General features: G+C 45.8%; 2 long non-coding RNA genes across 2 annotated transcripts in view; both read left to right on the plus strand.

Moving 5' to 3' along the window:
* LOC104315767 (uncharacterized) overlaps positions 1 to 1,504 on the plus strand; it is a 123,981-nt gene extending 122,477 nt beyond the window's left edge. Inside the window, exons 6-7 of the long non-coding RNA XR_011327697.1 lie at positions 297 to 382; positions 1,010 to 1,504. This is a non-coding gene — a long non-coding RNA (uncharacterized lncRNA). The remainder of the gene's footprint in view (positions 1 to 296; positions 383 to 1,009) is intronic.
* Positions 1,505 to 4,990: 3,486 nt separating this feature from the next.
* LOC138688927 (uncharacterized) lies at positions 4,991 to 9,041 on the plus strand. Its single transcript, XR_011327705.1, has 2 exons — positions 4,991 to 8,319; positions 8,534 to 9,041. It is a non-coding gene; the product is annotated as an uncharacterized lncRNA (long non-coding RNA).
* Positions 9,042 to 22,828: the final 13,787 nt, after the last annotated feature.

Raw genomic sequence — 22,828 nt, forward strand, 5'->3', positions numbered from 1 at the left:
GAGACAGCAGTTTCATTCGATGACTTTTGAAGCTCTAATGGAAAATTACTCCTTCCATAGGGAACACGATACCTGTATTCTATGATGGGGTTAGTGGTAAACCTTGATTACCTGTTTGGACTATAAATGCACTCACATAAGTTCAGATGGTGAGGAGCCGTAACTTGGCTGAAAGCCTGTATAAGAGGCTGGAGGAAGAGAAGAATGATTTTGAAGCAGCATTTTGATTTATCTTTTTGAAGAACAACACGAAGAGGGGACTAATTCAAACAGCTTCTGGTATTTTTTTCTTCCAGATTCTGAGGACAAACCCTGTCAATAATGAATTGTTCCAGAAATATATTGGAGAAAATTGTACATGGTGGAGGCTGCTTTTTCTGAGGTATAGCACATCTGTGTCCCTCCTTGGTATCAGCTGGTATTGTAAATACCTTGTAGCCATCAGACCTTTCCTGTTTGTTAGAAGCTTTGAGAAGCTTCTGAAATTAAAAAGATAAATGTATTGTGCATACTTAACAGATAAATTGGATGTTTCACTAGTAGGAAATATTGGTCTTTATTTAAGGGCTGTTTGCTTGTTCCAGAGGAATGTTCCCCAGATCGCTTGGTAGCTCTTTTCAGTACAGCTAAACAAAGCACAGGAAGGAAAGTGAGATATGTGAAGTACTGTCATCAGTGTAGGAAATTTTGACAGTAATGGTTTGTCATGTCATTAATTTCCTCCCAAATGACCCAAGTGCTTTTTCTTCTTACCTGTTTATGTCAAGCCACCGCAGACTGTCTGATCATATTAAATTCCAGCTGTGGAGGCTTTGATTGTTTTGTGCACATTGCTGATTTTAAGATAACGAAATTGTTCAGCAAGAAAAATTGAAATGGAAAAATTCAGGCAGCAGGCCTACGGGAAAAGTTGGACCTTTTATAAAAACCTAGTAAAACTTGAGTAAGAATCTCAAAGTTTGGTGTATTGATTTTCTTATGAAAGTTCAAGAACTGTGTTTCATTGCAGGCTGAAACTCATCTCAACTCCTCATGACCAGCTGAGCAAGGGAGATGTGATTTGATGCTATCCAAGGTGTAATTCCACAGTTCATGTCTTTTGCTAGTGCCAGTTTAATAAGTTTCTGCCTACTCCCAGCCATTCATTTCCAGCTCAGCAGCAATGCAGTGCCATCTCTTTCCTGACCGTGTGGAAAAGCAGATGACTGAAAATATCTGTCAAGAAAAGAAACACTTTTTTTTCTTTGAATTAGAATCATTTGAGTGACTTGTCTACAGCATGGCCTGTGGGCAGTTGTATGGGTACAACTGAAGGTGACATGAACTGCAGCATCAGAGGCAGCAGTGAGTGCTGGAGGGTGTCCCAATGTTAAGTGATCTTGCTGTCAACAAAAATCTGCTCTGGGACCATATCCTGGATGAAGGGGTTTCACTAGCCACAGTATTCTTTATTGAACTGCTGTTTTTCATTTTATTTTATTTCATTAAGAAAGATTAACATCTTCTTGCTTGGGTGGGTTTTTTTCTTAAGGAGATAAACCATCTCTGTGAGAAGTCAGTCAGCTTTGTGGACAGCCATGAATGTCAATAAAGTCTTGGCAAACACAGTAGGTATTTATTCAGCCTTGCAAATTAAAAACATTTTTCCTGCATGTTTAGTGAAGGGAACAAAAAAAAAGACAAATTACATAGCAGATGAGCTCTCTTGATAGTTGGAATTCATTAAGCTGGTGGTGAAAACGCTGGGGGATTGATGGTGCAGAAAAATAAAAGATGAAGCAGCTTTTCCCCCAAGAGCTGTGGTTTTAAGTTCAAGTTGGAAATGACCAAAAAAGAAATCCCTTAAAGACATATGTAACTGACTTCACAGTCTCAATTTCTATCTTGGTAGGCAGTTCTTCCTCAGTGCAGTTAGTATTAATTGGTTTTTCAGCTGACAGACAATTTCTCAATGGTTCCTTGATCTTCATCATGCCATAGGGTGTCTGCAGCAGCTCATAAATGAGATACATGGCCAAGCGTTAAGTAGGAAGTTCGCACAATCGCTTCCTATGCTATAGCTGTTCTGTGACAGAGGCTTTCTGCAGAGTTGTCAATCTGTCATCTTCCCTTGGCTCCACATTTTATTAAAAAAAAGGAATTTAAAAAGTTACAATAAGTTGAGCAGTTTGTCAGACATAACGTACTCGCAGGCTATTGTCTGCAAATTACAGGCTGACTCGGTCTTTCAGCCTGTCATAGATGGATCGTAAATCTGTCATAAGTGGAGCTCTAACAAAATCCATTTACAGAGCTCCTGTTACAGCAGAGCATGGAAAGGAAGCAATAAGACTTAGTTTTTACGAATTTCCTGTACAGGATCATTAGTCCAGTTGGACGTCTTTCCAGGTCACTCCCAGTAGATGTTCTCTCTGATTATCCCTGGATTCATGTGATAAAGTGCCCACAGTTGTCATTCACAGTCAAAGATGGGATTGCAGTTCACATGCTGTTCCAAATGCTTCACCGCAGGAGTTCATCAGTGGAATAGAGAGAGTTACCTGGTGGGTGTTTCAATGCAGCTAAACCACCTGTAAGGCTAAACCACTAGAATTATTCAACAGCAAAACAAAGCCATCATAAACACTAATCCTGCAGTGATTTAATTGCAGACAAAACTTTACTCATGTAAGTAATCCCATTGATGTCAAATAAAAACACATGAATTATGAAGTATTTAAGATCAGGGCTTAAGTCACTGACATGTCATTCCCATAATTTTCTCTGGAATATTACAGAACAGTGTTAGTTTGTCACCACAGAAACAAAAATGTAAACAGAAACTCTTCCATCTAAAATTTTTATCTAAGTCTGTGAATTCTGGGTTTGCTCTTCTTATTTCCCAAGCTCTTGCTTTTCTGCTAAGTAGATGTAAAGACATTATCTTCTCTGTTATTCTTACTCCTTTCCAGTTAAATGAGAGAATTGCTCTCAGCTTTTCTCATTGTTAAATCTAGGGAGGACAGAACAGTTCAAGATCTGAAAATGTTTTAAAACTTACAGGACCTAATGGGCAGGAGGCATCTTGGAGAAGTACAATAGCTCTCTATCTGCAGTTCATTTGTTTTTCCAATTTAGAAATGACAGTTTACAGCCCTAATGCGAGAGTGTTTCTCATTATCCGTCTTCTAGAAACATGCAGAGTTATTACAAGTTTTGAAAGATGCTTCCTTCGAAAGTACAATTGATATTAAATGGAAGAATTTGCTCTCTGGATAGATGGAGATGCGGTGGTCTACATCCATTCTAAGGCTAGTGATACAGAGCCATGCAACTGGACCTCAGCTTCAGATCCCACGTACATCAGGAATGCAACTGTACAGAAAAAGATGCTATAGCACGATTTAACCTCACCTTGTCCAGGGAAGATAATGGTTGTGAAGTGTCGTTGCTATCATTGTTTCACAGATGGATTGCATGGACTTTCTCATGAAGATTTTCTTGGAGAGGAGTGTGTTAGCTACACTGTTGACAGATACCCTTGTGGGAACTGTCCACGCTAATTTGAAATTTCTCTCCTCTATCTTCAGCCGTCTAGAAGTTAGGTTTCTAGTCTAAGCTAGTTGGTTTTTTTGTCATTGTGGTAAATGAAGGGAGAGATGCACCTCTGGAGGTGATGAAACCTTAGAAACAGAAGTAATTAGTTTTTTTACATGGGTTCCTGTCCTCTGAAGAGGAGGAGTTTGAGAATATTTGGCTGTCTTCAGGAGACCACAGATGGGTTCATCTTGGGTGATGGCTGTAGTCAACTAAAATCAGCTTTCACAGGACTTCCAGAGGCACGTACAGTGCACACCAGCTGTGTTAAACTGCAGGAGGGAAAAAGTAAGATGCTTCACTCTTCTTGAATACACTACAGCAAGGCAAAGTTTGAGGCTTTTGTGTGGCTTTAAGCAGTTCAGTCCTGCCCATGCTTTAAAGCTGCTTTATTTTACCCATGCTAAAGCATTAGCATTTCTTGTGCCCACATGGAAGATTTGCAGACAGCTGTGTGCTTGGGGCAGAGCCTGGGGAGATGGGCATGAGCGCTGCTCAGTCCTGCTGCTCCTGGCCAAACTGCTTCCTGACTGCTCTGCTCCACACAGACACTTTCTGGACAGAAAAGCTGCATAATAAATCCAACGCTGATGTGGCCTGGCATAGTTATAGCTCTTCCAGTAACTGAAGCAACTGCCCGCTTTCAGAGGCCCAGCCTACTCCGTTGGGTTGTTTCCCTTAAAACAATGTTATTTTACACCCACATGGGGCACACTGTCTCATTGTGCCTCCCCTCTGCCCTGCCATGGAAAGAGACTGTGCCTGTTGTGCCAGTGCTGCTGCTTTGGGTAATTTGTTCCTTGCTGAGAGGCTGTGATGTACCTTTTGAGTACTTCCCAGAACATGTCACCATGAGCATGGCTGAGCCTTGTAGTCTGTGCAAATGCTCAAATTTGCGTGACGTTGTTCTGCAGATGTAATTCGGATATGTTTGTTCTGCCAGCTGAGATGAGAAGTTGCCGACAGGTTATAAAAAAATACAGCCATTTGAAGGGAGTAAATTGTCTAGAACACACTTCAGTAGCAGACTTCCAGGAAAAAACGCTGTGTCAGACTTCTTAGAAGTAGTGCTGGCACCACATGGCAAGTGCTAGATCTGAATAGTCCATAATTAATGTAATCCTTAACATTAGGTTTGAGCACACACTCTTTCTCTAATGTTGCAAATACCACCTCAGCAAGAGGTAGCAGACAGGTGAGCTGGTTTTCAGACTATCTGCGTGACCTTTTGAATGAATATTCAATACTTAGGTGTTAATATGTAGCTTCTGTCACATGCTGGTGCTGCTGGTGCTGCTGTTAAAAAATAAGATATGTTAACATCTTGCAGGAGACCTTTCACATGTTGCTTTGCTGTCTCTAGAGGGAGTTTGCAGCAGTGATTCCCTTACTGATGATCTGTTTGGTGGTAGTCAGGCTGTGGGCAGACCTCAGCAGACACAATCTGGTAATAGACGACAGTAACAAAAATTTCCTGGTTAAACCCTTGTACATCTTGTCCAAGCCTGACTAACAAAATTCTTCAGAGTGACACTGCTGTAAGCAATTCCCTTTCAGTTGGTAGCACTGTAATAGAAAACAGAAATGAACATTTGGTGACAGAAACCAAAATCAAGGGTAAGACTAAGGAAAAGGCATCAACTATTTAATAGGAAAAATAAAGATAAAAACCCAACATGGACAGGTATTCTTCTGTGGCATTTCCAATTTATTGTTACAGGAATATCATCGCAGCTCGAAACAAGCTCCCTCAGGAAGCTGGTTTCATATGGTGGTTTAGATTTAACTATTCATTGTCTAGCACCATTTGAAATCAGTGTTCTTGGAGGAAGAATCCCTGCCTTCATCAGTGAAACAGATCTTCGGAAACCTCGCTGGAAAAGAAGAGAAGGCCAAGATCTTCCTTGCGTGCTTCTGCTGTTAGAATTGGCTCCACCACCAAATGAAGTCCCTCGGTAGGCTGAGACTGCAGAGTCTATGGCCCAGATGACCCTTGGGAGAGCAATGCAATGTGTGATTTCAAAGGCAGAAACTCTGCTGTAATACTGCTGGGCAACAGAATGTGTATAGTATTTGTAGGTGGTGAACCAGAACTTGGAAGCAGAGAAGGGCTTATGAAACATAACAGTGCAAAGAAGCGTAATACAGAATTGCAACACAATATTGAAGACGTTAATGTTAATGCACCAACTAGTAAATCTAGTACAAACAGCTAATTTGTACAACATGGTGAGGAATAAGGAAAGGAACTTCATTTGCTCCACTTTCTTCTCAACTTGAGGCTGGTTTCAGCCTTACATTTTTGTTAGTTCTTTGCTGCCCTTGTAAATACCTTGTACATGTCTCATGCAAGACACACAATAGACTTTAAAGCAGATAATTTTAAATTTAAGCACTGGGAATTCTAGATGCTGTTTGCATCCCTGCTGTGTGTTTGCTTTTTCATTGTGGTATGTTTGGCAGATCTGAATATGCTTATTTATTTTGTGTGACTTAACTTTCAAGTGCTCAAGTTGCAAGTGGATATCCTGATATGCTAGGTGTAGTTAATTGAAATGGCCAGCATCAGCGTCTGTGAGAATTGGACCATGCATGGTAGGTCACATTGGCCAAGGCTACTGAAATTTGGAGAACTTTGAAGTGTTTCAAGATTGGCTTTACCATATTAAAAGATGTGTGTAGCTAATGGTTGATTAGACAGTTTTCTCTTTCTAAATCATTGTCTTCTCACAGGCATTTTAATAATATTTATAACATTTTTTTAGTGAACAGTGCCACAGAGGTAATTAATTAACACTTACCAAGTATTTGGGGATCCTCCAATGTAAAATACTGTCCAGCACTTAACTCTTCGTCCTTGCAGATCTCAGTAACCCCTTTAGAGGATGACTGATTTCTTTTGGTGTTCAGAGTCAATAATATTTTCTAGCACCATTTGAAATCGGTTATAGTGATTGGGGAATTGCTCCTTGTGAATTTTATACAAGAGGCTCCAAAGAGAATCTTTAATGGTTTTATCTAGGACTGAAAACAGGAAAGTGTGTTATTTTAGTGAACAGAGTTGCTGAATGCAGAAATACTATACACTTAAACTCTAGTGTTGTTAGGTGCTTTTATATAGCTGGAGATTTTTCCTAGGAGAAAATACAATCTCTAGTAAGTAGATAGAGTCTGTAAAATATGTAACATGAGGTCTTGATTTGGGTCATCTCTGTAAAGATGATACTTGGAATGGTTTGGAAAGCCATACAGTACTGAGAGTGAAGGTAAAGGGAGGTGGTTTTCCCAATGAGAATTATCAGTGTGGACTTAAGATAAAAGAGAAAAAAACAACACCTTGTTGGTTTAATGATCTGTCTGTGAGGTATGAGGAAATAAAAAGTCAGCAGCAGGAAGCCAATCTCCAATTACTGTACTTCGGACATGCTGAAAGTGAGATCTTGTGAAAGATTTCATTGCCAGCCTGGGAGCTTTTTGCATTCTCCTCTCTTACACTGTTAACAGCATAAACCACAAAAGTGAGTCATCTTCCCAAGGACATTATAATATGTAAGAAGTTTTCTCTGGAAATGCAGCTCTTCAGAGAAACAGAACTGGCCAGAGACTGAACAGTCAAAGTGTGGGTTCTGTCCCTAGTTGCAGCAGGATGGCATTATCAAGGAAGATAATTTCTGAAGATCATTCTTCAACCAGCTTGTCGTACTACATCCAGCTTTTGGGGAGCTAATAACACAGACCAACCTGCAGCAAGGCATCCCTGTAGCAAGGGATATTTTCCTAGATGTGCTGGTGAAAACAGCAATACACTGCTTTTCACCACTATTCTGTATGGGGAAACTAAAGAAGTAACTCCAGACTGTAAACAACTGGAGCAACTTTAGAGTATTCAGAGGCATTTCTAAGGTTGTGGCTGGTTGTTGGCAGCAAATTCAGCTCGCTCATTCCCCTCCTGTGTCTTTTCGTCAGTATATACTCCCGTTACTTTTATTTCTTTTTGTTTAATTATCAAGGGATCAGGTAGTCACAAACCAAAGAGACTTTATATGAAGAGTATGTGGCTTCTTCTAGTCTCTCATTTCCATTCCTTTGTGAAATCCACCCTCATGATTCGTCTTTTATAGATGAAACTCTCAGAAGTGGATAGTACTGTGTTTAGTACAAAAGACTCTAGGTCAGCCCTTAAATAAATACAAAAGTGATTAAAATATTGAAAATGTAGAATGGCTAGCAGCGTATTTTTTGCAATATGATGCAGAGAGCTGACACCTGCCCACATACGTATTGGGGGGGGGGGGTTGACAGATATTCTTGTCAAGCTTAAAAGCTATCAGGCTAAAGCATTTCATTCTGGAAATGTGGCTTACAAGTAATGGTGTTTCAAGTACATCCACTGCTTAAGTAGCTCCCGTACAGACCGTTGCTTGAATGATTTCTTGTGCAACATCCTTGAATGAGCAGATCGATCTATTTGGAGTTTAGCTACTTGTACTGTGCTTGTCAAGGTAGAATCTAAATGTCTAGACTGCTTTACAGTTTTGTTAGCACAAAAACTAACCTTAAGGTAAGAATCGATTACAAAGTAATACAAAGCGATCACGCAAAAACAGCTGAAGGAGATAGTTTTAATTATTTTTATTGAAAGGTAAGATGTTTTTAAGCTGTCGTAATTTTCTCTGTTTGTGCTATATAGTGAGAAAAAACAGAGCTGCCGTGTGCTTGGATCTTGTGAAAGGCTTTTCAGACGTGAGTACTGTTGTTAGTGTGCCCATGTGCTTACAGGACTGTGTCCTGTTGCTTGTTGGATCTTTCCTGCAGCAACAGGGAAATAAAGGATGAAAGAAGGAAGAGAAATCCTTGATGAAAGCAGAAACATTTCACTGTAAAATATCTGTATGTCTGAGGAAGAGAGAAGCATATGTAATGGGTTTCTTATTTTTTTTATCCTATTTGCTCTCAGCTCTTGGCCTCTTTAAAAAGTGAAGCTACTAGAAGACAGTCTTCCCTGTCACGCAGCCAGATTTAGATGTAAAATGGTGCTTACAAAAATTGGACCAGTCTCAAAGCACTGATCAGGTACCACAGTATGTAACTTAACTTATTTGTTTGCAACTCTGCTCCATCCTACTGTTTGATACCCTGCAGCAATTGCAAAATGTAATGTGCAAGGAGATCGCTTCATGGTCAGCAAAGTTTGTCTAGTTGCCGGTCTTCTGGAACGATGTTAAAGTGAAATAAACACTTCGACTAAGCCAAAAACAGCGCTGGAAGTCAACTGCTGCTCTTCCCCCAGACTCTCACTTCTGGACTAACATAAAAGGTGCTTGATGGTGGGCTGAGAGGGAGAGAAGGATGATGTGTATTGGGAAATTTTTAATACAAAAACATTACGGAAATGTCTTGCAGTGTGTACCTTTTTTCTATTAATGAGGCATTAAACCGATTCATTTTACTTCATGGATCCTAAATTTCAATTGTCACATCAATTTTTCCTGCAACTTTTGTGGTCTTGCGTCATCATCTCAAAATGTCTGGTTTCTATGTGAATGAGTTCTGTGAAACCCATCGTATATTGGGAATCTGGGGGGCAAATACCCTGATCGCATTGAATAGGAGTTTGGAGTGATGGTGAACTGCTTTCTTTTCACAGCAAATAAATTGAGGGTCAGAACTATGATTGGCAGCAACTTAATCCTTATGTTAATTGATGAAACATGCAGGCATAAAATGCTTATAAAAAAGTGGAACAGGAAATAAGACAAAACTGTGATACTCTACAAGATGCTTCCTGATTTCTTCAAGCCAGTTTGAGACTTGGTAGCCAAAAATAACCTGCTTGTGAGGAAGCTGTCATGTCCTTAGTACACATTTCCAGTGCTGTAATGGACAGCAGACGTACAAGTAGAATAAATCCGGGTAGTGTGGCTTTTACTGCAGGCTGGCTGAGTCCAGCTGGGACCTTTGCTAAGTATGAAACAGCAGAGGCTTATGTTGGCAGAGCTTTGCAAGGCTGTAAAACAGACTATTAAAGCTCACAGCAATTTAAAGATGCCAGGAGACCAAATTCTTACTCGTTTGGGTAATCCTAACAAAAATAATGTTATTATTTCTAGATACCTTCTCTCGTGAATCGGATCCAATGAGGGCAGTGAAGCAAACTTCAGTGAAGCAACCTTAATTAAGCTGCCTATGTACATGAGAGGTTTTCACTTCACACGTGTCATTCAAGACAGCTGTACTCTTTGCAGAGAGCTGTCCTGTTTTCTGACAACAGTTCATCAAACTGGTGGTTTCTGTTCTCCAGCAGTGCCTGTCAGATGCTGCAGGTGCATTTCCCCTCAAAACGTCCAGAGCTTTTCGGTTCCAGGCATAAAAGCTGGACCAGCTACATGCTCCCACCTCTGCCATTGAGGAGGCAAGAGGATGTTCTATATGTTCATACCAGTCAGTACAGTGGTTACAGACCTTTGCTCAGAAGCTATTCCCATTCAGCTCCTTGAAATTAGAGGCAACAAATTTTTTCCCTATGTCTTTCTTGCCCTTCTCCTCTTGCTTTCCTACAGCAGTCTGTGGTGAGACGTGGCTGCTTGGTCTGCTACCACGGTTGCTGGGTGTTTTGAGTTATGTTCTGTGGACCTTCTATCTGTACTGCCTTCTCAGCATCAGGGGCTGTCTCTTCTCAAGGTTTCCTCTCTGGAGAATCTGCTGTGGCAGCAGGTGACTTGGCTTCAGTCCTGGGGAGGGGGTGTGTGTCCAGAAAACCAGTTTCTCCTTGTGCCAAAGAACATTTTAATGGCCACTTCCCATAAAAAGGAGAGGTGAGCCTTGGAATCACAAGGATTTTAGTTCAGTTTGATATTTTGGTGCTAGCAGTTCAGGATTGCTGCCGAGGAGAGATGTTCTTGGGCTCTACTTTCCAAAGCAATTAACCTGTCAAGCCGTACACATTTCTGGCTGGATGCCAGTCTGTAAAGCCTGACCATTGCACTCCTCTGAAGCAGCACAGCCTGGAGGAGCCAGCATTGGTACAGTTTTCTGAGCGATGCATGGCAGTGCAGAGCACAGATATCACCAGGGAATATAAGGCATTTCTTTTGACTTCCTCATTTCATCAAATATCATTACATTTGGTACTACCATAACATTATTGCATGCGGGGGCGTTAACGTAAAACCCAGTAGGATTTATTTGTAATTAATGATTTTACTTGGAAGATACTCAGTTGCCACCATGCAGGATGAAATTCTAGAACAGGTTGGCAGTGGTAAAAGCGGTAAGCACAGGTGAGTTAGCCAATCTTTTAATAGCCTCTGGAGGACCACAAAGTGATTTTCTCCGTTAGATTTTGCCATTATTTAATCTTTAGCCTTGCCTGTCCTTGCTGTGGAACAGACTGGAAGGAGAATGGCTTGATAGTCTCCCAAATAGTTTTTCATTACTGGAAATGCCTTGGGCTGATGGGATTGCCTGCTGAAAGGTGCCAAAATCCTTACAGATGAGAACCTGCTCAAAAATTGCATCTGGGAAAACTTAAATTTCTCAGGAAATTCATGGAAATTATCACGGATTCCCAGGCTTTCAAATAAGCTGTCATGTAAAGACTCTCCATTATGTTTCCAGTGTGGGAACTGAAATCAGCGCTCATGAAGGAACGAGAAACTGCCTCCAGTGCAAGTAAATTTGCAGATTTCACTGTGCAAATCAAAATTCCAGTTAGAGAACTTTGGAGTGAAACAGCAGTGTAAAAAACCACTTTTTAGTTGAGATTAGCCTGGAAATTTTAAGACACTCATGAATAATTTATAAACCAGCCTTCCCACAGATGAGTGGCAGTACCAGAGTATGGCTACGTTTGTCACCGTATTGAGATGTTTTCTGGCAATTGTGGAATTTTTATGGTGTTCTTGTACATAATGGAGTTGTTGCTTAGCTTTTAATTTCCCAAACGTAAACAGATCTGAGGAATCAGATCATTAAAAACGTTTGGAAAGGGCGAGTGAAGAGCAAAGTGCTGCGTTCTGAGCAAAGCGTATAAATCACCGGCGTCAGAATCAGGCTGCCAGCCCAGAAATGGCATCGGGAGGAATAATCAAAAGATTAATTTTTAAAACCATGGCAAATCAGAAAGAGTGGAGGGAAGAGCCCGAGAGGTTTGAGAACCTGTCCTGTGCTCCATTTTCAATTTTAATACTGTGTTTTAACACATACAATTTCAAAATCCGAATCAAATCCGGTTTTCAGTGTGCCATTTAGCTCTGCGGTCTCTGAAGCCGTGGGACCAGTTGACTTCACTGTCTGATACTCCTGCATTAGCAAGGGCTGGGAACGCTTACATCCACGCAAAGGTTTTTTGAATCGGAGTAACTCTAAAGAGGCCAGTTTTCAGTTGGCATCGAATCTGCAAAGCTGTTTTCGAAACTAAGTTTGGGTTTGCAGTGTCCTCTGAGCCTTCAAAAGTCACTTCAATAACCCGTCGCCATCTGGGAGGAAAGCGGGGGGATCCCTTGGGGTGCAGGGGTTGCGTAGGGAGGGTGGAGGTGCTACAAGTGCTCGGACAAGGGGGTAGGTGGGGACTCGTACCCCCAGCGAGGTGCTCCTTGGCTCCCCTTTCTCTTCCCGAGCCAGCCCACCAGATGTGAGATGCTGCCTTCGGCCCGGGAAGCAGCAGGAGCTGCGTGGTTTGCTTCAACAGGAGAGGCCGTGGGTGGAGAGAAGCTGGCGGGGATCCCAGAAGCCGTTGCGAAGAGGCTGCTCGCGGGGGAGAGGGAACTCGCCACCCACTTCGGATGAAATCATGGAACGGGCAAATTGGAGTAAAGGCTGGTGGTGAGGCAAAGAAGGTGTTAGGTCTAAAAAAAGGGGGACGAGAGAGGAAGGATGCTGGACCAGCGAGGAGGGCAGTTCCTGTGCCGGTGGGTTCAGGGAGGATCTGGTTTTCACAGGAGTGCACTGTGCTTGTAACAGATACGAAGCCAGTGTAGAGGGATGAATTTGTCACAGGAAGTTGCTTTAGCAGCATAGAAAAGTAGAACCTTGATACCTGACCCATTTGATGGAAACTTATTAATACGCATCTGAATGGATGTCCTGGTTTCGGCTGGGATAGAGTTAAATTTTCTTCGTAGTAGCTGGTACAGTGTGTTTTGGATTTAGTGTGAGAATAATGCTGATAACGCTCTGATGTTTTAGTTGTTGCTAAGTAGCGCTTTACCCTAAGTTAAGGACTTTTCACTTTCCCATGCTCTGCCAGCCAGCAGGTGCACAAGAAGCTGGGAGGGAGCATGGCCAGGAGAGCTGACCCGAACTAGCCAAGGGGATATTCCATACCATGGAACCTCATGCTCAGTGTATATAAACTGGGGGGAGTTGGCCAGGAGGGGCGGATCCCTGCTCGGGCATCAGTCAGCGGGTGGTGAGCAATTGCATTGTGCATCACTTGTCTTGGGTTTTATTTCTCTCTTTTTTTTTTTTTTTTTTGTTGTATTCCTTTTCATTACAATTATTATTATTATTCTATTTTACTTAACCCACAAGTTTTACTTCTTTTTTTCAATTCTTCTCCCCATCCCACTGGGAGCCGGGGGAATGAGCAAGCAGCTGCGTGGTGCTTAGTTGCTGGCTGGGGTTAAACCACAGTAATGAGGAATGATTGCTCCCAGACAAGCTGCTTCTTTCACCATCTAACCTCTAACCAAGCTTGGACGAAGGAAGATGCATTCCTGGAGCAAGGAGAGATAGGTAGAAAAGGTCTCCTCTGGAGCTGGCTTGTTTAAAACAGTGTTTTTAAGGGCTGCTGGGAAAGAGAGGTTGCCTTGCCGCTTTTCTTACCCAAGAAGTGGGTTACCTGGCCTTTACCAGCTGGACGGGTGAGTTGTCTCCACTGGAGGAGTACTGGTCCTTACCATATAAAGCAACAAGGAAAAACTCCAGTGTGGCTTCTTGTTGCATTCTGCTCTGAGACTAGACATGACCCAGTGTGAACTCTTAGGATTTTTTTTTCCATATTATTACCCAATTTACGATAAAAATGCCACTCATGAGAGCAGCTGTTTAATCCCAATGAGACCTCCAGTGTCAAGGTTTTCCACCTGGATTTCTTTCCAGGCTTCTCACTGTAGTTCATCCCGCATCATTTCTGGAGATCTTGGGCAGGTGGAGAGCCAGCTGAAGGAGCGGACATGGTCCCCGGCATGCATTAGCATGAGGTTTTGTCCAGTGCACCCGCTGGAGACAGCCTGAATCTACTGGTGGGTTTTGTTAGATCCTTTTTGCTGCTGGAAACACAGTTAAGGACATCACTGTCATGGTCTGGCTTTGAGGAACGGGCTTCTTGGCGCTCCTCTGCTCCAGCAAGCGAAAAATGATGTGCAAAACTCCTTCCCCTTCGTCAACTCCAGCGGGTGCAAAGTTGTAACTGTTTGAGAAGAGATAACAGCCAAAAAAAAAAAAAAAAGGAAAAACATTTCCCTAGCTCATTTTCTTTTCCCAGAAAACCAGATGGATGAATCATTATAACAGCAGCTATGACAAGGGACCAGACAACAGACTGAGCCCCAAGCCCAGCCCAGTTGAGGCAAGATGAAAAACTGTCCAAGGATTTACCAGTCCTCCCTCCCACATGTGTTTAAAGGAACAAGGCTCCACAAATAGGGCATGCCGCTCTCATGTGGACTTTAACCTTGCTCTTACATCCCAGCATAGCAGCAAGGCCAGCTGTTGCGGAGACCGCAGTGTAATAAATCCAATAGTACATCAGCAGTGAGGTTCATGTAACGCGATGATGTAGTTGGTGATGATCAAAATCTGAAGCTTCTTGCACCAGAGCTAACAGACTCACTGCTTCATTTGTGAATACGTGCTAGGCTTTCCTCTGCTAGGAGAGTTATTTGCAAGATGTATAGACGTGCTCTTAATATAGTGAGCAGTACTATGCATAAATCACTTCAAACTATCAGAAGTGACAGGGTTGAAAAAGCATTTAAAAGTTAGGAGACGCCTGTCTTCAGGCTGCCCACATAACCTCTGTGGGTGCATGTGCTATGGTAAAGTCCCTAATTACATGATTGGAAGTTATTTTTTTCCACAGGACGCTGCCCCACTCGATGCACGCGATAGTGGTACTCACTTGGTGAACAGCTGTATAGCAGGGTATTTTTTTTTTCCTTCTTCGTGCTCATCTCTGCAGCATCCAACTGCTTTGGCTGAAGCAATTGCTGTGATGACATCTTTTTTTTAGGTGAGGCTCTACAGTCATTTCTGCTTTACAAACAAGGAACCGGAGCACAGAGAAATTAAGGTCAAAGAATCTATTAATTGTGGGTGCCCAATGTGAAGTAACCAGTGCAAGATACTCAGGACTCTGTTCAAAGCGCAGATTCCTCTCATGCCTTTCTTTGTTTTCTTCCAACCCCCTGCTTCGTTTATTGCCCTCTTCCAACTTCTGCCTGTTGGGCACTCCAATTATGAATTTTAAATTCAGATGCTGCTCTTAGGTTTCAAGTGTTTTGATCGCTGGCTGAAAAGATATATTTGAACTCAGCTCTGCGCAGTAAGTGTTCCCTTTTTCTGCAAGGTAAACAAGGAGTCAGGGAAGGTCACTGCAGGTAAAAAGCCACAGGTCTGGGAGGGAGTAACAGGACATCCGTAAAACCAAAGTACACGTGAGCGATGTGGAGATCTCTTCACCTCTTGTACCTTCCGTGACTTCCATGGACCCCATCGCAGAGCGAGGACAACACAAAGAAGCTGCATCTCTAACAGAAAAAACTGCTTTTTACTTCCACAATGGACTCAGTACTCAGGGCTTGGGTCCCTCGGTGCTTCAGCAGAGGGGGCTGTGGAAGAATTGTGTGTAGAGAAGGAGAGACCAGATCCCCGGGAGGGATGGGAAGGCAGAGGGAAGCAGGGGTGAACAGTGCTGCCAGCTCTACCGAGCATGTGTTTATTGGGATGGGAATTGGGATGTGTTTATGTGTTGGGAATAGCTTGTACTTGTGGGACTTGGTTAAGTGCCAGGAAAACCCTGAGGGTGAGGCTACAATGCTCCTCGTGAGATGTTACCAACCCCCTGGAGCCTTTGGGGACCAGCAGTACTGAACACTGTGTGCTCTCGGCTGCCCCAAGCACGGCCATACCCATCCACAGAAGGACACATGTCCTGGGCTCCCTCCAAGCAGGAGCTCCCAGCACATCCACCTTTTATTTCTGCCTGCAGAGTCCTCTCTCCAGGCAGTCTTTGGGTGACAGCGTCCCGTGTCCCACAGCTGAAAATACCCTCTAGCCTCAGGACTTCACATTTGGCTTTGGCAGAAGAAAGCAATGGGTGGGTGATGTCCCAGGCTGGCACCGGGGAGGATTTGTTTGGCTGTGCTAGCCAGTGGCTTGTGAACATGCAAGGGATATGTCCCAAGTGTAGGACAGGAGCAGAGGAGATGAGCATGGCAGCAGTGAGCCGAGACCTCAGAAGGCCCCTGGGCTGTGGGTTTGAGTAGGAGGGAGCTGAGAAGGACTTGGGGGCAGAAGGGATGGTGAGTCACCGTGGAGTAATGCCTGGATGGCTCCGAAGGGGACCTTGCACACATCTGTCCTGGCTTTTCCTGCTGCCTCAGGGGATTCCTGCGCTCCTCCTTGCTGCTGTTTTCACCTCTGGAGCTCTGCGTCGCTGTTGCTGTTGGAAACGTCGTTATTTCATAAGCAGGCACACAGGAGAGCTCAGGTCTGCGGAGACAACACGAAAGCGGCTTGAGGACGCTCAGAAGGAGGAAAACCAGTTATTTTTAATCAAACTCGCATAGAAATGTTGGGTCAAAGGAACATCTCGAATCCAGCCTCCCACTCAGAGCAGGACTGTAGCCAGGCTGTCAGCCGTGACTTAGTCTAGCCAAGTCCTAAAACCCCCAAGGATGGAGGGTGCACCAGTTCGGGGGGTCTCTGTCCCAGGACAGCAGTACCTCGCAGCGAGCCTTTCCTGCATCCAACCCGTGCCTCCCAAGCCCCAGTTCGCAGCCAATGCCTTTTGTTACAGTCTGGCGTGACGGAGAGGAGTTTGGCTGTGTCTCCGCAACCACCCTTTGAGTATTTGTAGCCAGCTCTTAGCTCACCCATCAGCCTCCTCGGGACCGCTCGGGGTTTTCTCCTCGCTATTCACACCCCTTGGTTGTAGCAAAAGCACAGAAACCCACCACAGCAGCTCCCTCCTTTCAAACCCCGCTCTGCTCTCCCAAAACCAGGGCAGCAGCCAGAGCATCCATGGGCACACCTGCGGAGTTGAGTCACCCCACTGCGAGCATCTCCCGTGGGACTCGGCCCCATCTCCAATGCTGGTGGCTTTCTGCACACGTGGAGGAGTCCAGCAGCTTCCACCGCTTTCCAGGCCGGACACCTCCAGACTGCTGAATTGGGGTGATGCGAAGACCTGGAGGGGGGCAACTGTAAGTCAAGGTGCCGTGGTAGACCCAGCCCCATCCAGGAGAGAGCATCCAGAGCATCATACCCTGCCCTCACCACTGGGTTTGGGACGGTGGCACCAGGGCTGGGCCAGGGAAAGGAGTTGGAAACGCCACTCACATTATTTCTAGAAAGCATCCTACATCCCAGTTCATTTGCACGCAGTTTTGCAGGGGTACATCTGATCCAGGCAGTCTCCAGCCCTAGTTGAACCCACTGGCGTGTTTGTGGGCAAGCAGCGACAGGCCACAAGTAAATTCCCACTGGTGTCCCCGTGGTGACACTGCACGTAGCATAAAATCCCCAGTATCGCTGTGGCCTTTCTTTTTTTGGCCAAGTTTGGTGCAACCTTAATATGTGAAGCGTCGGGATGAAAAACGAGTATGAAGCTGTAAATCAGCAGGAACAACTTCACAGTCATCACCATCAACACCAAGGGAAAAGAGCTGTCTGGAAGCAGAGGTAGTGGGGAGTGCGTTGGCGGTCCTTCGTCTGACCCCTTCCTCCGTGCTTCATGCTAGCAATGTAATTATTGCTTATTATTTTTTTCACTTTTAATTTCACAATGAATATGAACAGGGCGAGCCCAGATGCAAATAGGTACCGAGGCACTTCTGCAGGGACCCCAGGGGAGGCTCCGAATGTCCCAGACTGAGTCACCACCAGCCCCCGGGACCTTTGTCCAGGGGCCGGGAGGGCATGGAGGGGTGACAAGTCAGAGCTGCCTATTAAAAAAAGGCCCCTGTGTCTTGGTTTGGCGAGGATGGAAAAATAAAAAGTTAATGCTGCAACCTAGTGGAGAAAAACCAGCCGTGCAGATTAAAGGCAGAGCTAATTCAGGCTTGGGGAAAGCAGAAGGTGATGTAATTTGTGCCTTGTAGCACAGGCTGGTGGAGACCGGACTGCAGCAAGCTGAGGTGGTGCAGCTTATTTCTAGGGGATTCCAAATCTGAGAGCATGCTCTGTAACATATTCAGGTTTCTAGAAGGTGCATGGCTTAGCCCTAAATGATACTCTCATGAAAATGCTGTAAACATCCCCGTGGCCCACGTTAAAACCTAGCACAGCACAAATGTGACTGCAGACGGGGTGCAAAAGGGTCTGCTGCTAGCGGTATCCCCTTGGGATCGAATCTGTGCTCCCAGCCATTTCGTACAGCCCCAGAAGGAACTGAAATCACAACAGAGCCTGTTTGCTGGGCTAAATGGGAGGAAAAAAAAGTCCTTGGCGTGGGTGAGATGAATTGCCTGGTGCCTGCAGCTGTGTAAACCTGAGCTTTGCAGAGCTGCAAAACTGAGGTGGTGGCGTGGACTGGGACTAGCTCTGAGGCTAGAGCACCTGGACCTGGGAAGTGGAAAATCACCAAAACACGTAGAGTTTGGGTCAGTAATCATCCAAATGGGAGACACAAGCACCACCCGAGCTAAGGGCTAGTGTGAGTGAATGCCAAACCAGGGCAGGGAGAGCATGTCGTGAGAGGCACAGGGATGCTGTGCCCAGGCTTGGGGTCCACACTACAAAAAGGAGGCTGGAAAATGGGAAGGATTTCAAAGGAGAGCCCCAAGAGTGAGGAAAAGTTGGAAAAACAACTCTCAGAGGGGTAAACCTGAGTTCAGTGTGTTACCCAAGTGAGGAGGGTTGATCTCTGCCCACCACCGCCGAGTTCCATGTCCAAGGGACCCCAGTCCTGGACTTGGTTCCCGTGGGTGGGTGGCCTGGAGAGCACCCAGTGACTAAACTCCTCTGCTGAGACCCTGCATGAGTTTGTACATCTAGGAAGGTTTGACATGGGGGAAGGATCAGGGGGAGCTCCCTAGCGCTGCCCGGGCCATGGCCTTCTGCCTGGCCAGCATCACCCTCGCTCTGAGGGCATCTGCAGAACTGAGACGCCTCTGGGATTAAATAACAGCTGAACTGGGGATTTACAGACCCACGTTTTGGCTTTAGGCGCTGCAGTTGGCATCAAGCTGCCTAAATCCTCCCCACACATCTCCATGACTGCACTGGTTTCACTGACTCACAGACAGCAGCTCTTTTGGATCTAGTGGGGACCTGAGCCCAATGGTCAAAGCCACCCTGGCACCCAGGAGACCTTGTGCATGCAGTGACAGGTCGGTTAAATCACAGCTACTGACTTTGATCCCTTCCAAACACAGAGGAGACAAGGGAAAGAATAAAAATGGAAAGGGAGGCTATTGAGTGCTAATCCATGGGTGAATGCTTGCAGATGGGCTTGAACGCTCTTTCCTGTGTGCTCAGCCTGGATCAGGAAACCAGTGGCAGCCCTTAAACCTGGTACCTAGAGGCTGGTGGCACCTGACCCTGAAGCCCTGCTCACCCCACATCTCCTGCCTCCAGACTGTTGCTGTGCAAAACCTGCCCCGTATTGCTGCTGCCCTCTGGCTTGTGTTTATCATTGGTGGGGCGCACTCGGCTCATTAAAAAGTAGCCAAGGATTGCACAGAGGAGAAAGCAGGGAAAGGATGGAGTATGGTCAGGAGTAGCAGCAGGAGGAAAGTGAGGAGGAGGAGAGATGCAGCGCTGGGAGAGCAGAGAGGAACACACCAGCTTGAGGCAGCTGCAAGGAGCCCGACAGCTGGAAGCCAAAAATAAACCTCAACGGTGAATCAATTTGCTCTGAGGAATGGGTAAATTGGGGGAAGCAGCAACAAAGGGGAGAGGACAGGGCAGCCGATGAACAGAATATGCAGGAAAATCCACAGAGCAATGAATCACCTCCCTGAAAAGCCCCTTTTCCCGAAACAAGGCAGTGATGAAGCAGAAAATTAAGCGGAGACAGAAACAATCAATTATGTGGCAACGGGAAGTTGTCTCCTGCTGAATAAATACGCAGAAGTGGCCAACCAAAAGGCAGGGAGTCAATCTGAGCAAGCAGATAAATCACTGGTGAGCAAACTCTGGCAGTGGGGCCCGGCTATGAGAGGCACCAGGAGCAATGATTCATGAATGTGTCCACCAGGCAAAGGTGCTGCAGGGCTGCCATGGGGACATGGAGCATCTGGAGATGCTCCCTCCAGATCTGGGTGCCTGTCCCCAAGTGATGGGAGGACAAGGAGTTTCAGGCAAGCAAAAGTGGGTTGCAAGCGTTGAGCTACCCTGGGCAGAGGAGGTAATGGTGGGCACTGCCATGTGATGGGTGGTGGGTCCCAGGGACCAGGTTACAAAGCCCCCTAAGCTCCAAAAAACATTTTGGGGGGATGGGATGAGGCATGCTTGGAGCATCACAGAGCCAATAGACATTGGGATCATGGTTTGGATGATGAAACAACCTTGGAGGATGGCTGAAATCTAATAGAAAGTACATTCAAAGCTCCTTGAGGAGCAGTCTAGATGTTATGGCTGTGAATACGTGATGTACAGTGATGAGGAGAGCCTAGAAAAATTGTGGAGAGAAGCAGGTTTCTTGAGGAAAATGCTTCATGCACAGAAGCTTTGGGGTAAAAAAATCTATAGAGACACATTGCAGAGATTGCGTCTTGCAGAAAGCATGGATTTATTATTAGGACACGGCTGCTTTTGGTCACCATAGGAGACACCTTATGTAGAGAAGCCAAAAGACCAATAACCCATGATTTGGGAATGAGTTTGGGGTGTTCTATCAAAAAAGAAGGAATTTGGGAATACTTCTTCCCAGCTGAGTGCTCCAGCCACTACACTGGAGTCGAGCTCTGTCCCTACTTCATCGTAACCCATCTCCTCGTAGCTGCTCCATGATGCCGTTTTAGGAAAAGGACTATGGGCATAAATGGTTGAAGGACTTTGTTTGGAGGTGGGCTCATACGTATGTGTGAAGGGGTCACATCTCCCACCAACTGACCCCAGTGCAGCCCCTCTCAAAATCGGTGTTTCCCGGTTCACCCTCCCCAAGGGACACAACCATCCCAGCACTGTGCTGGGGGAGACACTGCCTGTGAACAGGCACAGGCAGTTGGCATGGACAGAGAAATGAAGATTATTCATGTGGACACAGAAGCCTTCATGGCAAGCTCTACACAGCTCAATGGGGATGGAGGTGCTCCCACCCCACATCCTTGGGGCATCCAGTGAGGGCTCCAAGCCCAAGGGCCACATCTCCAGAGGCCAAAGGGAAGAGCAGTCATCTCTGCAGATGGAGGAGCTGTGCCACAGTCTTCGCTTTTGCTGATGTGAGGCCACGTTGTCACTAGAGGGAAGCAGAACCATGTTCACGGAGCTGGTCTGGCACTGCTGGCATCACCAGAGCCGCTCTGGGCTAGCAGCTTGGGAACAGCGGGCAGAAGCACTTGCCCAGACCATCTTTGACTGCTGGAGAAAGGGAACACCTTCCTCACCTTGGGCTGGGCAGAGCTCCAGCAAAGGGTGGTGGATGAAAGCCACAAGGAAAGGGGGCAGCTGAAGTGAGATGCTGGGCCACATCGACCAGTTATTGGTCTTCAGGGGCATGTCTGGGTCCCGTGTCTCCTCTCTGCAGTGCCTCTCACTGGCGGTGAGCTGGCAGTGGCGTTGGGGGCTGAAGTAGGGTTCAAGGACGCCCCATAGTGCAGGATCGTGACCAACATGGTTGGCTGGGGACTTTGAGCACCATTGGCTCTGCAGAGATGATGCACAAGGCTCTTGGGGACAGCGTGTTCATCAGGTGGAACATCACAGAGTGTAACCCTCCTGGGGTGGGTTAACCGGAGGGACTGGGTGTGTGAGGACAAGGGTAGGGGGCAAGGGAAGCACAAGGTGGCAGGAAGGGGACAGGGTCACGAATTGCCCTTGGAGGGATGGCCCTGGAGTCTGTGCTCAGCGTCGGCAGTGCTGCCGGTGAGTGCACCCTGGGGAGAATCCAGGACATGCTCATGGAAACCACCACCCATGAAGGAGGCTGGTCTGGAAACCAGCTGCTCTGGGACCTGGAGATTTTCTTCTCTATGAAGACAAGCAGCCAAAAAAGTGATTTCCTCCTTCGGCCCTGGAGACGCGGAGGATTCCCCTCTTCTCCCTGTGTACTGGGCTCGTCTCCACTTACATGCTGAGCTCTCCCATGGGGCTGGCTTGGCCACAGCCCACCTTTAAGCCCATCCACATCTCTGGGGAAGGCTCCCCCCAAGCGTTCGTCAGCTGCAGATGAGGATAATTTCCCAGCATGTTTGGAAAGAAATACATTCTGCAAATTTCTCCTGTTGTCTACTGCTTCTGAGAGGTTTTTGACACAAAGTCAACCTATTCACCAGCAGCTGCCAGGAGTTTAGTTCAATAACAAATCTTGCCACCAGTGCTTTGCCCGTGTCAGTACAAGCCTCAATCATTGTAGTTCTCCCATAGCAGGTCATGCAGCTGGGAAATGCCAGGGCATGCTGCTTTGGCCAACGCACGGCTACAGCTCTCTGCCAGCCTGACAGAATAAAGGTGAATTCGCTGTTTTTCTCAATCCCATCTCTCCTGCGGAGAAATTTCAGGGCATTTTATTAGTTAAACCATGCCAGAGGGGCTCGGTCACAGGAAATTGCAATGATCCCTTTGCAGGAGGCAGGGCAGAAGGATGCACGTGGTGCCTCTGGGCTTCTGGGGGAAGGCAGGGCATCAGCAGAAGACACAAGATGACAATATCAGCTTGGATGATCAGAAGTGGTGTTTCTCAGGTAATGGAAAGAGCATACTTCCTCTGGTCCCAGCACATCGCACAGCAGCCATTGCCCAGGGCTGCGTAAGCCGTGAGGCAGGCACAGCCATGGATGCATCTTGAGGGCATCTCTGTGGGGAGCCCCCAGCAAGATTATTCCCATGTACTGTTCCCATGCTGTTGGGTTAAATACTCAACAGA

This window comes from Haliaeetus albicilla, chromosome 14 (assembly GCF_947461875.1).
Source record: "Haliaeetus albicilla chromosome 14, bHalAlb1.1, whole genome shotgun sequence".
In the NCBI taxonomy this organism is placed as follows: domain Eukaryota; kingdom Metazoa; phylum Chordata; class Aves; order Accipitriformes; family Accipitridae; genus Haliaeetus; species Haliaeetus albicilla.